This window comes from Polypterus senegalus, chromosome 10 (assembly GCF_016835505.1).
Source record: "Polypterus senegalus isolate Bchr_013 chromosome 10, ASM1683550v1, whole genome shotgun sequence".
Taxonomy (NCBI): Eukaryota; Metazoa; Chordata; class Cladistia; order Polypteriformes; family Polypteridae; genus Polypterus; species Polypterus senegalus.
The window spans coordinates 69,216,721-69,231,576 of NC_053163.1; positions in this window are offsets into that span (position 1 = coordinate 69,216,721).

Consider the following 14,856-nt stretch of genomic DNA (forward strand, 5'->3'; position numbering starts at 1 on the left):
ACCTCTCATTTGTGTGAATGCTTTTGGCAGACACAGTTCCTGCGCTCTCAGCTTTTATAAATTTTTACGTTTTTCTCACTTTAAGTTCTCATTAAAAGAAGACTTGTTATATCTAAATCATATTGAAGAATTTCATTTCCGAAGGGTTATCAACAGAAGAAATGAGTACACGAACAATCCTAGCACCGAGAAACGATGAAGTCAAATGAATTAACACGAAAATTGCAGATTGGTTACACTGCAAATTGGTTAAATGCGTATCAATAGACTATGCTGAAACAGTTGGTGGTGATGGTACGGAAGATGAAAACATCAACTTATCCCGTAGAATAACTACAACTATTAACACCGTCCAGTCTTCCACAGGCAGAATTACTGCTAAAAGAAGGATGTATCATAATGTTATTGCGTGTAAAATTTTAACAGGCGACAAGAAAGGTAATGTAGTACATCTTTCGCGGATAACAGTAGACACAAAAGGAGATCTTGATATACCATTCATATTAAAATGTTGACAGTTTCCCGTTAGAATAGCTTTTGCTATGACAATTAACAAATCACAGGGACAAATATTCAAAAAAGTCGGTTTATTTATTAGAGAGAAAGAAATGATATTCACTTATGGGCAGTTATACGTTGAGTTGTCATGATGTAACTCCAAACATGGAATCACAATTCAATGCGATATTGACGAAAAGTTCATTCGAAATATTGTTTTTACTGAAGTTTTACCGTAATAGTGTAAGTTTAAAACGTATTTGCATGTTAATTTTAAAGCCAAACAGAACGAAAACGTATAACGCAATTAATACCTCTAACACAACAAGAAACATAATTTTCTTTCAATTTATTACATTTTACTATTCTCTACTGTGGTTAATTACTTGCTGTCATGTAAAATAGGTCTATTATGCATATGTAACAATTCCCATGAAAATAACAATTTGTTTAAATTGTATATCCGCTTTCCCATATGTGAGCGGCAGAGCCGCAAAGTGGCTAGCGTGTAGTGCCCGCCCGGGGTGTTGGCAAGTGAAGTGAGCAGAAGTTAGTGCCCTCTAGTCTTAAATAAAAATATTTTTAAAATAGGCAGGGTACCAGAATAAGAAATGTAGTCAAAAGAAAACAGGTAAGGGCCAAATCATTCAGCTCACAAATCCAAACAAAATACTAAATCAAAGTCAAAATATGAAGCTGAGGTTTTTGAATCAGACGCTAATATTGATTGCACTAAAGTTTGAGGAGGTTTATTCATAATCTTGGATACCAGGAAGAGAATTGTGCTGACCTTTAAACCGGTGCTCCACTGAGTCAAAGGTCAGAGCCACTATCATTATTTTTTTTTTCATATGTCATAGCTTTGTGAATATTTTTTTATTCATGTATTTTATATTGCCATATATCGACTGTGTGTAGGTGTTTCAGGCCGGGTTCCCCCATGGCTGGAGTTCATGTGTTTTTTGTTTGCTTTTGATTATTTTGTTTATGTTAATATTTGTTGTTCATGTTTATTATTTGCATAATTATGTATTCTTCAGTTTTATTGATCATTTAGATTCTTTGTGTCTGTATATCGTCTATTATGCTCCTTGTATTTTGTGGGTGATTCCCCAAGAGGCTGGTCTATTTGTCCATCAAGTAAACCCACAGTCCCTTGTAGTTAATTGAATGCGCTCATGGTGTTGGTGGGTTATAGTGTTGATAGCTTTGCTTTGATTTATTGTTCTACATTTTGACCTTTTTCTCTGTTTTTTTAAATGGTTCTCTTGGATTTGTGTATTGGAACTTCGCTTGCTATGAGTTGCCTATTTAGACAATTCCTTTTTTGCCTTTTTGTGCCTCAAATAACAGGCAATAGTCGAAAACAGGCTAGACTGAAAAGTAAACAAATGAGAAGTCAAAAATATGAATCAGGTTTTATCCACAGATCAGATAAGGCTCAGAGCAAAAGGCTGACAGTCTACTGATTAATTCAAGGTCACAAACCCAGAGACCACACCACTAGAAATGCGGGACATGAATCTGACGACGGTACACAATATGGCTTCCCTAACAGGAAAAGTCTACAAAACCTCACCCTTCAGCCTAAATCATAACACCCACACACACACACACACACATATATATACATATATAAAATTAAAGTAAAACTTTGAAAACACATCAGATCTCAACGGGAAAAAAATCCTGCAGGATACCTATACTGCAATGGACTTGGTGATGTGTTAGGAATGAAAGGATGCCACATCATTTGATGGAAATGAAAATTATCAACCTACAGAGGGATGAATTCAAAGACACCCCAAAAATCAAAGTGAAAAAAGTACGTGGCAGGGTAGTCCATTTTACCAAAATTTCATTGCAGCAACTCAGAATCATACTCAGTAGTGTCTATGGCCCCCATGTGCCTGTATGCATGCCTGACAATGTTGGGGTATGCTCCTAATGAGATGAAAGATGGTGTCCTGGGGGATCTCCTCCCAGATCTGGACCAGGGCATCACTGAGCTCCTGGACAGTCTGAGGTGCAACCTGGTGGCATCAGATAGACCAAAACATAATGTCCCAGAGGTGTTCTATTGGATTTAGGTCAGGCGAGCATGGAGGCCAGTCAATGGTATCAGTTCCTTCATCCTTCAGGAACTGCCAGCATATTCTCACCACATGAGGCTGGGCATTGTCATGCACCAGAAGGAACCCAGGATCCACTGCACCAGCATAGGGTCTGACAATGGGTCCAAGGGCTTCATCCCGATACCTAATAGTAGTCAAGGTGCCATTATCTAGCCTGTAGAGGTCTGTGCATCCCACCATGGATATGCCTCCCCAGACCATCACTGACCGACCACCAAACCGGTCATGCTGAATGATGTTATAGGCAGCATAACGTTCTCTGTCACATGTGCTCAGGGTGAACCCGCTCTCATCTGTGAAAAGCACAGGGCGCCAGTGGTGGACCTGCCAATTCTGGTATCCTATGGCAAATGGCAATTGAGCTCCATGGTGCCGGGCAGTGAGAACAGGGCCCACAAGAGGACATCAGGCCCTCAGGCCACCCTCATGAAGTCTGTTGCTGATTGTTTGGTCAGAGACATTCACACCAGTGGCCTACTGGAGGTCGTTTTGTAGGGTTCTGGCAGTGCTCATCCTGTTCCTCCCTCCCAAAGGAGCAGATACCAGTCCTACTGATGGGTTAAGGACCTTCTACAGCCCTGTCCAGCTCTTCTAGAGTAACTGCCTGCCTCCTGGAATTTCTTCCATGCCCTTGAGACTGTGCTGGGAGACACAGCAAACTTTCTGGCAATGTCACGCATTGATGTGCCATCCTGGAGATGTTGGACTACTTGTGCAACCTCTGTACGGTCCAGGTATCGCCTCATGCTGCCAGTAGTGACACTGACTGTAGCCAAATGCAAAACTAGTGAAGAAACAGTCAGAAAAGATGAGGAGGGAAAAATATCAGTGGCCTCCACCTGTTAAACCATTCCTGTTTTGGGGGTCATCTCATTGTTGCCCCTCTAGTGCACCTGTTGTTAATTTCATTAACACCAAAGCAACTGAAACTGATTAACAACCCACTCTGCTACTTAACTGACCAGATCAATATCCCAGAAGTTTCATTGACTTGATGCAATACTCTGATTAAAAAAGGTTCCTTTAATTTTTTGAGCAGTATATACAGTGAATCCGGAAAGTATTCACAGCACATCACTTTTTCCACATTTTATGTTACAGCCTTATTCCAAAATGGATTAAATTAATTTTTTTCCTCAGAATTCTACACACAACACCGCATAATGACAATGTGAAAAAAGTTTACTTGAGGTTTTTGCAAATTTGTTAAAAATAAAAAAAACTGAAAGGTGTGGTAAGAATGACATGAGATCGGGTGGTAGTTGGTTATTTGCTAAGGTCTGTGGCGACCCCTATGTAAACATTGCTTGATTAACATATTGGAGTAGCTGTTTGATATGAACAAGTGGAAAAGATAACATCTTTTTCATTCCCTTAGTTTTACAATGGGATTAAATCCTTCTGAATAGTGACTTAACACAACTCCATTTATGTGATGATGATTGCTAGAAAAGTGTAATATTCTGTCTGCATAGCATTCTTTGTGATAAACACTCGTAAATAAGGTAGTGTCATTACCTGTTTCAACAGAGATGTCCAAGAAGTTAATGTGTCCATTCATTTCTTATTTCATAGTGAACTGAATTGCAGGGAATATTGTTGAAGTGGCTGTGGAATTCATTCAGCTGGTTGCTTTTTAATAAGCCCGAATGTGTCTTCGATGTTGCAAATGTCAAAGTATATATATTTTGGCCACCAGAAGGCACTCCAGCCTCCTAACCCCAACACAGACAGACGCATACACAAGTCTTGCCACACAGCTCACCTTTATTATTGTGGGGAAGTGCTTTTCTTTCGCTTCCCACTGCACCACAGTTCCCAGCTCTGCCCTAAAATAAAAAGACAAAAAGAGGGACAGGGAAGCACTGCTTTGGCACCGTCTCCTGGCATCTATCAGTACCCTTTAGAGACAGCACCTCCAACCGTGTCCGAAACGGTGACAGTAATAACAATGTCACTCCCCTACTTGTATCCACGCCTTGCGGAAGTGAAAGCAGGATGGGAAGTCTTTTCCAGGACTTCCTTCTGCTCTAGGGTGCAGCAACAGTCTGGGTCCCTCTATGACATGAAGAAAAACCCTGTGCTATCTGCGTCCCTTTCGATTTCCATAAGACCACCACCAGAATTTGGGGCAAGGTACTTTGGGTACCGGCACACGCAAGCCAGTCCCTTTCATGCGCCTCACCTGTTTCCACTATCATCCTGAGATCAATCATCACACGCACATTCACTGTAGGGGTTACATCTACTTGACACCCGGTATTGTTTACTTTCAGGGCCCTTTCACTCTGCCCCTTCTTTCCTCTATTGTACAGCATACACCTACCTGTACCACCGAATCCATTAGGGCAAAGATTGCCTCTTTAGGTAGGTGTCGACTTTCCTCATCGATTCCTCAATAAGGCTCCTTAAATCAGAAACACAGAATGTGCTGGTTGGAGGACCCTCTCCAGCTCACTTACATTAAATCTATTAATAAATATTTTGTCTGGTGGAAGACTCGCCCTTTGCTCGTCCTCCCAACTGGCCAGAAGTCAGGTTACATGGGCGTCTCCAGCACATTTTCAGTCGGGCCATCAGGAGGGTTGGCGTACCCTACTGGCTCCACCTTTCCTACTTCAGCGGCACATATATATAGTGGACATATACCCCCAACTCCTTACCTTCTTCAGGGATGGATCAAGTTTGATTTTTTGAGAGGATGGGTTATCAGAGTATGTCTGAAAATGTTAGGGAATGTTCCTAAGCTGAGTGAGGTGTTAATGATGTGTGTAATTGCAGGAATGACTGAGTGAGAGATGGTCTGAAGGAGATGTGAGGGAATAGGATTGAGTGGACAGGTAGTGGGGTGAATAGAGAGGAGGTTGGAAATATCAGTAACAGACAGTGAAGAGAATGTGGAGAATGTTGAGTGTTGCTTGGAAGGAGACATAATAGGTGGTAGCAAGAGTGAGAACTGACTGCTGGGAAAAGGTGGCAAAGTCATCAGCAGACAAGGAGGTTGTGGGAGGAGGGACAGGAGGGTTAAGAAGTGAAGTGAAAGTGGGTATTCTAAGCTTTCTCCATTGATTGTGGATTTCTTTGGAAACCATGGACAGGATGGTCTTTTGCACACAAGCCTGGAAGAGAGAAGACAAACATTGTCAAGACAGAAAGACAGAGTTGATCATAGGGTGTCTGTAGGAGTGTTGAGGTTGAGATAGGAGAAGTGGTCAGAAGATGAAAAATGGGAGAGAGGGAGCAGAGGTGTTGGCAGATGGATACAGTGGGGGCAGGAGAAGAGTGAGAAGAGGGAAGCAGCAGAGAGAACTGAATGAAAAAGTGATCAGACGTGTGTAGAGGAGTGACAGTTGCATTTGTGAGAATACAATTGCATGGCAGAACAAAGTCACGCAGATTGCCAGCCTTGTGAGTGAGTGGGTTGTGGAGTTGTGTGATGCTAAATGATGAAAGAAGAGCATGGAAGTCAGCAGTAGGATGGGTGTCCAGGTCGATGTTCATTAGAATTAGAAGTGGGCTGCCATCATCTGGAAGGTAAGAGAGCAGTCAGTCCAATTAATCAAGGAAGAAATTAATAAATGACTGTATTTGCAAATTTGATTTTTGCGTTACCTTTTGGTGTAGACAAAACATTGGATTGATTTTGTGGTTTTGAGTTTAATACGTACTCAGATTTTCAGTGTTTCACCATTCGATTTGTCTTTCTCTGCCTTTGTGGTCTTTCATTTTCTACATCTTAGCAGTACAACTTGACTTTTGCACAGTTCCCCTCTTCCTTTGTAAGATTTTTTTTTAATATTGAAGCTTTAATCCCTTTTTGTGAGGCCAGAGGTACAGGCCAAAAGGCTGCTTCTAGATTTTAAGGTAAGGCTTACCCTATTACTATGTCTCACTGAATCCTTGAAGTCTATAATTTTAGATAAGCCTGGAGTTTGAGTTCACAAGAGCTATGAGGAAAGACTGAGGGGTATGAATCATACCACTTTATGAAAAAGGACATTTAGAAGTGACAATGATAAAAATGTTTAAAAATCATGACTGGATTTAATGTGGCAGATGGCAAGAATTCATTTATAATGGGTTAAGGCAGGGGTGTCCAACTCTGGTTCTGGTGGGCCACAGTGGCTGCAGGTTTTCATTCTAACCATCTTCTTAATTAGTGAGCCGTTTTTGCTGCTGATTAACTTCTATTGCTTTAGTTTTAATTGATGTGACTCAGACCCATTAGTTTTTTCTTTTTCCTTAATGAGCAACCAAAAAGTAATGAGACACAAAACAAGCCACCACATGAGCAGCTAACCTGAAAATAAAGAAAGGTGAAAGTCTCAGTCATGTTGGTCTGCTCAGGTCACCAAAACATCTTGACGGTGGTCTTAGAAAAAAACAAAAATCAACAGTCTGTGGTGGCGGAATAAGAGCAGCAACAAGTCATGATATTCAATAAAAAGCTTTAATTAACAGCAAAAATTGGCTTCTCATTAAGAAACTGGTTGGAGTGAAATTGGCTGGAGTTTGACATTTCTAGTTAGCTGCTCATCTGTTGGCTCGTTTCACATCTCATTTCTGTTTGGCTGTCATTTAATGAAGAAACAAATCAATTCAGAGAACTGAATCCTTAAAAACAGGGCTATTAAAATGAAGGGAAAGGAATTAATTAGCAATGAAAACTGCTTGCTGATTAGGAAAAGAGTTAGAATGAAAATCTGCAGCCACTGCTGCCCACCTGGAGCCTCATGCATAACGCTGTGCGTAGAACTCACACTATAACATGACATAAGCACAAAAGCTGAAATGTACTTACGCACAGAAAAATCCAGATGCAAGAATCTGTGCATTCGCCAACTTCCGCGTTCTTCCGTTACATAAATCCCGGTCAGCGTGAAAAGTAATGCTACTGCACACATCTGCTGTCCCACTCCAACTCCTCCCAGAATCACGCCTCTTTGAATATGCAAATCAATATAAATAGCCCTTAAGCTCAGCGTTCTGTGAAAAGACAATGGGAAAATGGAAGAATTTCAGTGAATATCAATGAATATCAAGTGGAGACAAAGAAAAACGTACTATATGTTGGTTTAAACAGTGATATGAACAACAAAAGGAAGTTGATCGAGTGACATAGCGTGTCAGAGAAACTCGAAAGCTCAAGTTCACAAAGTCGCACAGTGCCTGAAAAAAAAAAGAAGTTGTCAGATATCAAAGTCGCCATGAAAAGGTGAGTCGTAGCTCACCGTCTGAGTGTCATATGGAAGCTTATTAGGGTACAGAGAAAAAAGATGCACACAGTGGGGAAAAAGCACGAAATGTCAACTTCAATCTTGAAATTTCCACTTTAATCACGTAGTTTATTTTGTCATTAAAGTAAAACATCATAAACTTCATCTTAAAATCGTTTAATTAACTAGTTTCTCAAATCACATCGTAAGCAAATTAGCATGTTAAATGCTTTGTTTTGTATTTGATCTTCTATGTGCTCTATGTGTGTGAATCACTACGTGCTTCTTAAACCAGCTTTCTCTACCTTCGACAGGACACATAATCCATTACATTTGTGATATTACAGCTCTCTGAATCATTAAAATACTGAGATGTATACGTGATATTATTTTCATGATGATAGGAGTTAAAGCACGTTATTAAACATGGGAACACGGTGGAGCGGTGACTGTGTGCGACCTTCGATGAAATAATTTAGTGCAGCAGTATTCAGGGACGGCTCTAGGCTCGTGGCGGCCCTGGGCAGGGAAAGAATTGGTGACCCCTTCGCCCGCCAATGTCAATATGGTATCTTATGCACAGCAGATGGCCATGTCCGTTGCGGACACTGCATAGCTGCCTCGTGCTCATGACACAAGCGTTTAACTATTGCCGAAATTTGCCACTGTGTTTTTAGCTGTGTCATTATTTTCTCTTTCTGTTTTATATTCAATATATATTGGCGTGGAGGCCCCTGGGATTTGACGGCCCTGTGCAAGTGAACAGTTTGCACATGTCTAAGGGCACCCCTGCAGTATTGTCTCTTTCAAACGTACTAACCTCCAATTCCTGTCCTTTTCTTTCTCCAAGTAAACGATCGCCACACAATCAGCTCTGCAATGGACGTTAAACCATCTGTAAGCTTATAACGCCGATTCTTCAAAACTTTTAAGGAACATTGAAATATCTTCATAGTACATGTTTAATTATTCTATTCTTCACGCCAGTCCCAGTGAAGCATACAGTGCAAGGCAGGAACAATCGTGAGTGGAGTGCCAGATCCTTGCTAGCGTAGCAACACCGTGTCTTTTAATTATTAACAATATAGATTATTTAAGTGAAGTTAAGGTTTTATCTGTTTAATATACTGGTAATCAACATATTTTGCTGCATTTCATCTTAAAAATGATATCGTCATCATATGTAAATACACTCTTTATAAAGTGGCTCATGTGCAATATTATAACTGTAGCGCAAGTTTACAGTGAGGTGATTATACTTATAAGTACAAATAGTTCTACAAGGAGCACTTGACTGAGTGCGTTTAGAGCTCTTGGGATGAAACTCTTTCTGAACCACGAGGTCTGTACAGGAAAGGTTTGAAACATTTGTCATATGAGAAGCAGTTCAAATAGGAAGCATGGCTGAGGCAGCGTGTGCTTGATGCTGTATACCGATAATGCTCTTTCCAATCAACTTCTCTGAGTGGTGCAGTGAGAGTAATATGGAAAAAGATGATCTGCTGTGGCAACCCTAATGGGAGCAGCTGAAAGAAGAAAAAGAAAGTGCATTGAGAGTAACAATGTTAAAGCAGCTATGGTATTTAGAATAGTTTGACCATTAGGTGGACTATTATATTGTTACTGGTTAATTACAATCAGATGCATTAAACTAATAATTAACATGCAGTTAATTTCAGTGTATTTACTGTATAAAGCTGCGTCAGGAAAAGAAAGGATAACCACACAGGAACAGTAACACTGCTTTGATGCTGGGTGCCGCCAGTCTGCAAAACCGAGCGGAGAACTTGCGTATGACAGGGTATGAGGTACCGTGGAAGTGTGCTTGGCTTTATGCCAAGTTTAGGTTTTATACATCGTGATTTGAACGTGGAAACGTTCTTACTCAACATTTCTGTGCATACACACCGTTTATACATGAGGACCCAGGACTGTAATTGGACACCCATGGCTTAAGGAGTAATAGAAGGGTTGTTTATACCACTATCTAGGCATCAGTTTAGCAAAGATTTTGAACAAATAGACTCAACCGCTTGGCAGAGTTAGATATTGGCATAACTACATAGGGGCCACTTGACCAAATGGCACAGTCTGTTCGTCATGTCACAAATAAGCTACTATTGCCAAAAAGTTCTTGACCAAAATGCATGAAATAAAATGTAAATACTTACAAATGAGTACGAATTTAATTCTGCTGAAGTGTGTCCAAATTATATTTTTTAATTCTTCCACTGTAACAAAATTGAAACTTTAATTTTGAGAAATACACATTGTACTTCCTTTCTGCTAATACTTTTTATTTGCAGGAGTCTCTTCCCCTGGAGTGCTAACAATGCCCATGTAATTCTTTTCATAGCAGGTCTAATGCCAGAAGCAGTCTGGGAGGAGGATTGTTGCTTTTGATGTATTGTAAATATTTCACTTTTAGGAGTATTGTTAATATGTTTGTGGCACACATTGCTGTCCATTTGCAATAGTTTGCATAAATGCCAAATTAATGGTCTTTAACTTGAATGAAATTAAATCTTCACTTTATTAAAAATTTCAGCATAATTTCATACAGTGCTAGTTAGTACATGTTTTAAAATGTTTGCATTGCAGTAGCCACAGACGTAAGCATTTTTACACACCCAAACTGCTTTATTAGTAGAGGTTACATTTTAGTTAGAAGGATCAATTAAATTTCTGTCACTCATGGTCTTCGTGTTGATGAAGGACAGTAAGTTGCAATCGTGAGAACACTTTTTGAAAACAAACTGTGCCACATTGTGGTTGGGGCACCTTTTATTGTGCCACTTAATCGCTACTAAAATGAGATTTGACCTGGCTTTGCTCAATTGCAATTGATGAGAAGTGGATTTACATTAAATACATATAATACAAACATGTAACATACCATTTGCAAAGTGGCTTGTTCCATGTCATGGATTAAGCAGGTTCAATGAAATATATATGGCAAGAACTTATCCTGGATGAGGCAGAGTTTATGAAGCCGGAGCCAGCACTGATGTGTTTAATACCTTCACAGTAACATGACAAGAATGCATCTTTTGCAGGAGCTAAAATTTTTGAATATCAGTTTAAAACCTAATGAGAGTTTTGATTGTACTGTACTATTCAATTCATGTTGATAATATCATCCTTCTGCTATTTGGTGATGTGGAATGTCGTTGCTGTTGAGATATAGAAATGATTGTGCAAGATGAACTTTGTGTTATCAAAGTAGGTTTAATTGCTCAAAACAATACTCACAAAAACACATCACATTATCTCTCTGCCTTGCTTGATTTTTTTAAAACAGTATTTTGTGCCTACATCGTCTTACTCTAACCAAGAAAATATAACTTTTTCCAGCTTTTCCAAACATGATATAGCCCAGCAGTGGAACTCCATAACAGAATCACTTCCAAATTCAGGCATCACCTTTAAAGACCAATAGCCAACTATACACACTGCCCGGCAGTGGATTTACGCCTTTGATTCTTATCTGCTGCACCTAATTAATACCGTCTGGATATTCCTGAATGCTTTTTTTTTCTATTGTGTAGTGTATTACCAGGCCTCCAGGCTATCAGTGCTGCCACTGCGGGTTCACTAATAGGCAACTGTAGGAAGAAATGTATAGAGATGGTCTACAGAACTGTGCCAAAACACCTATGGCAGTGTATCTGTGTAGATTCCACTGCTATGTCTACTGAGTAAACATAAGAATCTCTTGCTTTCCAAATGATAAGGCTTGTCTGTTCTTGCTCTCCATGAAGCTAATGCATGCTCATATTCAAAACACGAATCATCTAGCAGCATTCATTTTACACAAGATACTTGGAGCCTACTTCCCAATGCCTAAAATACAGGGGGTCATAAATTGTGGTATACAGGTAGTTACAAAAGAAATGGACTCTAAACCATAAGGTTGCTGGCTAATGTCTCATCTGTGATTCACTGTGTGACACTAAGCAAGTCACTGACCCTGCTTCTGCTATAACTACACACATAATATGTAAACAGTGGTATTATGGATTAGTATTTGTAAATTGCCTTGTTCCCCTAGTATGGATTTGTCTATATATTAAAGATTATTTCCTTAAGATTATCTATTGGACTAATAACTTTGGCAGATTGATGACAAACTGAAACATTTGTCATAATAACTACTTTCAACAAAAGGTCTTTGAAAAGCTCTGCACTATTACTAGCATAGGCACTTTATGAAATTCAATTGGATAGAGAATTAAGAGCCCAGCTTTCACTGAATAAATTGCATGATGCAGCACTGCTAATTTTAATCATGCAGCACAGTTTCAGTTTTTCTTAATTAGTAACTCTTTTTAATACCTTAGATGTTGCAAGTAGACATTCTCATTTTTTGTTATGCCTGCAAGTTGACTTGTAAGCCCTTAACATTTACTCCTCTAAGAATGCTTCTGTTTTAGCTGTGCTGTGACAGCAACCATATGAGCTGATTTTCAGAGTGTATGGGAGATGCGTATTTCAGGTTTAAGCCTTGACAGGACAAAAATGACAAGTTATAAAACAAAATTGAGCTAAGCAATACTTAAGCATGTCATTGTGATTCACATGTTTATCAAGACTGCTTGTCTTGCATTTTTATTTCAAATTTGATTAATTCTAGTCATTGTTTTATACATGCTGGCACTGTAATGTCAGCTTTCCCTTTGAGCATGGGAGATGCATGCATATAGAAAGCAGTTTTTGGCTAGATGAAAATACATTCCGGTACAAAATATTCATTATACCTGAAATTTATTTCAATTACTTAGAATGTGAATTCAGAATATAAACAAGTGAGGGACTTTCCATTGTTGAGTATTAAAAATGCTGTAATTATTACTTTGATTTTTGGGTTATGTTTTGGTGTTTTCAAGTCTAGGTTTCAGAGCTCCATATCTTTAATTCAAAATCATTATAGATACCTATAATTCTAATGTTGACTTGTTAGAGTAGTTAAAGATACCTGTAGTGGAACACCCTATAAAAGTCATTTTGAAAAATCCTTCATATTCCACTTATCAAAATGAATTACCCTTCTGTGGAAATTATGTTAGTCAAACATATATATATATATATCTGAATGTATATAGTAGTGTGCGTCTCCACTCTGGGAACACCGGGGGAGCAAGCGTGGCCCGAGCGTTACCTCCTCGGAACGCTACATGGCAACCCCCCTGGGTTGCAACAGTGCTTCAGACTCCCACAGGGGTTCATGGGAGTTGGAGTTTGGGGCAGCAATGTAGGGATCCACAGGTGCCGCCATGGGGTGCTGCAGCAGAAGCTGCTGAGCCGTTATGGGTAGTTCTTCTGCCACACCTGGGAGTGCAGCAGGAAATAAATCATCAAGCACCTGGAGCACTTATGTGTGCATTATAAAAGGAGCCAGCAGTCACTACTCCGGGAGCTAGAGTCGGGAGGAGGAGGAGGAGGAAGAGTGGAGGAGAAATAAAGAGAAAAGAGAAGAAAAATATTGGGATTGTGTGTGTGCTTAATGCTTGGACTGTGTTGTGCCAGGGAACAGGGAAGGCGTTTTCTTGCCTTCAGGTGAAGAAAAGAAAATAAAAACATTTATTTGTTTTATAAGTGTGTCACCCATGTCTGTCTGTGTCAGGTCAGGTGCTGGTATAGCGCCTTTTGTTGCAATATATATATATACATTTATATATATTGATTGGGCATGTCTAACGGGTTTGGGTGTGTCAGGAAGTATCAAGAAGGATTTTAATATCACACCACCAGTAATCTGATTTCTGTTTACTTTACAATGCTGGACAACAATCCAAAGGACAGACAATATCACTTTGTAGCTAACTGACCAAAAGCACCATCAACCCTTTAGAGCTGCCATACCTTGACAATCATATTTTCCCATACATGTGAGGAACACCTTAAACATGTTTTGGCCATGTTCTGCACCTTTCTGTCAACAGGCCTTCATATTCATCAAAAAAGAAGTGCTTTTTTGGTTTGCCAAAAGCCAAACATTTAGTGTATGTTGTGGGGCAAGGCCAAATCAAGCCTCAGTGGACCAAACTGACCATTATCCAAGCTTGATCCCAACCTAAAAAAAGGATTAGCCAGTTATTATAGATTTTTTCCAGGCTTTTCCAAAATGGCTGGGCCTTTATCTAATTATACACGCACACCTACACACACATGGTATGGAATTCTTCCACAGAAGCTGCATTCAGTGACCTAAAGCAGACCCTAATGTCAGCATCTATTTTGATTGCACCCAGCCTCTCTCATTCCTCTCTTCTCCAGACACTTCTAAGACTGGTATGAGTGCCATGTTCAGGCAGAACTTCAAAAGTGTCAAACAGTTTTGCCACGGTTGAGCCAGTGGCTATTGTGATAAAATGAGCTGTTCCAAAACTGATGTACTATCTCTTGGGACAAGAGTTCACTGTAGTAATGGTTCAATGAATGGCTGCTCATGATGAGAGCAATCCCAGAATGTCTCCCTGGTTCCTGTACTTTCAGGGTACTGTTTCAAAGTGGTCCACTGTAAGGGGGTGTGTCATTCCAATGTTGCTGCATTGTCTTGAGATTTCAAAACCAGCAAACAATGAGTAAGTGAAGAGGAGCTAAAATTGGTTAGATGTGATTATGTTTTCGTGTAGCTCTAAGGCGCCTGTTAGCAGCATTTTGGACTAATGGTAGACAAGCAAGGGAAGAGTGGTTGGCACCAATGTATAAAGAGTTGCAACAGACAAGCCGAGAAAAGACAAAGGCATGAATTTGTTTTTCAAAATCAACTACAGAGAGAAAATGCTTGACTTTAGCTAATACCCTGACCTGATAGACACAGTCTTTAGCAACAGAGTTAGTTACAGGAGCACAGGTAACATTAGAGGGTCCAAAATGCACAGTCTCTGTCCTTTTGTCATTCAGATTGAGCAAGTTTGTTGACATCTAGGTTTTAGTGTCTTTCAGAGATTCTGGTAAAGTTTTAAGAGAATTTGTTTTGCTTTGTTGCAGTGAAAGATAGATAT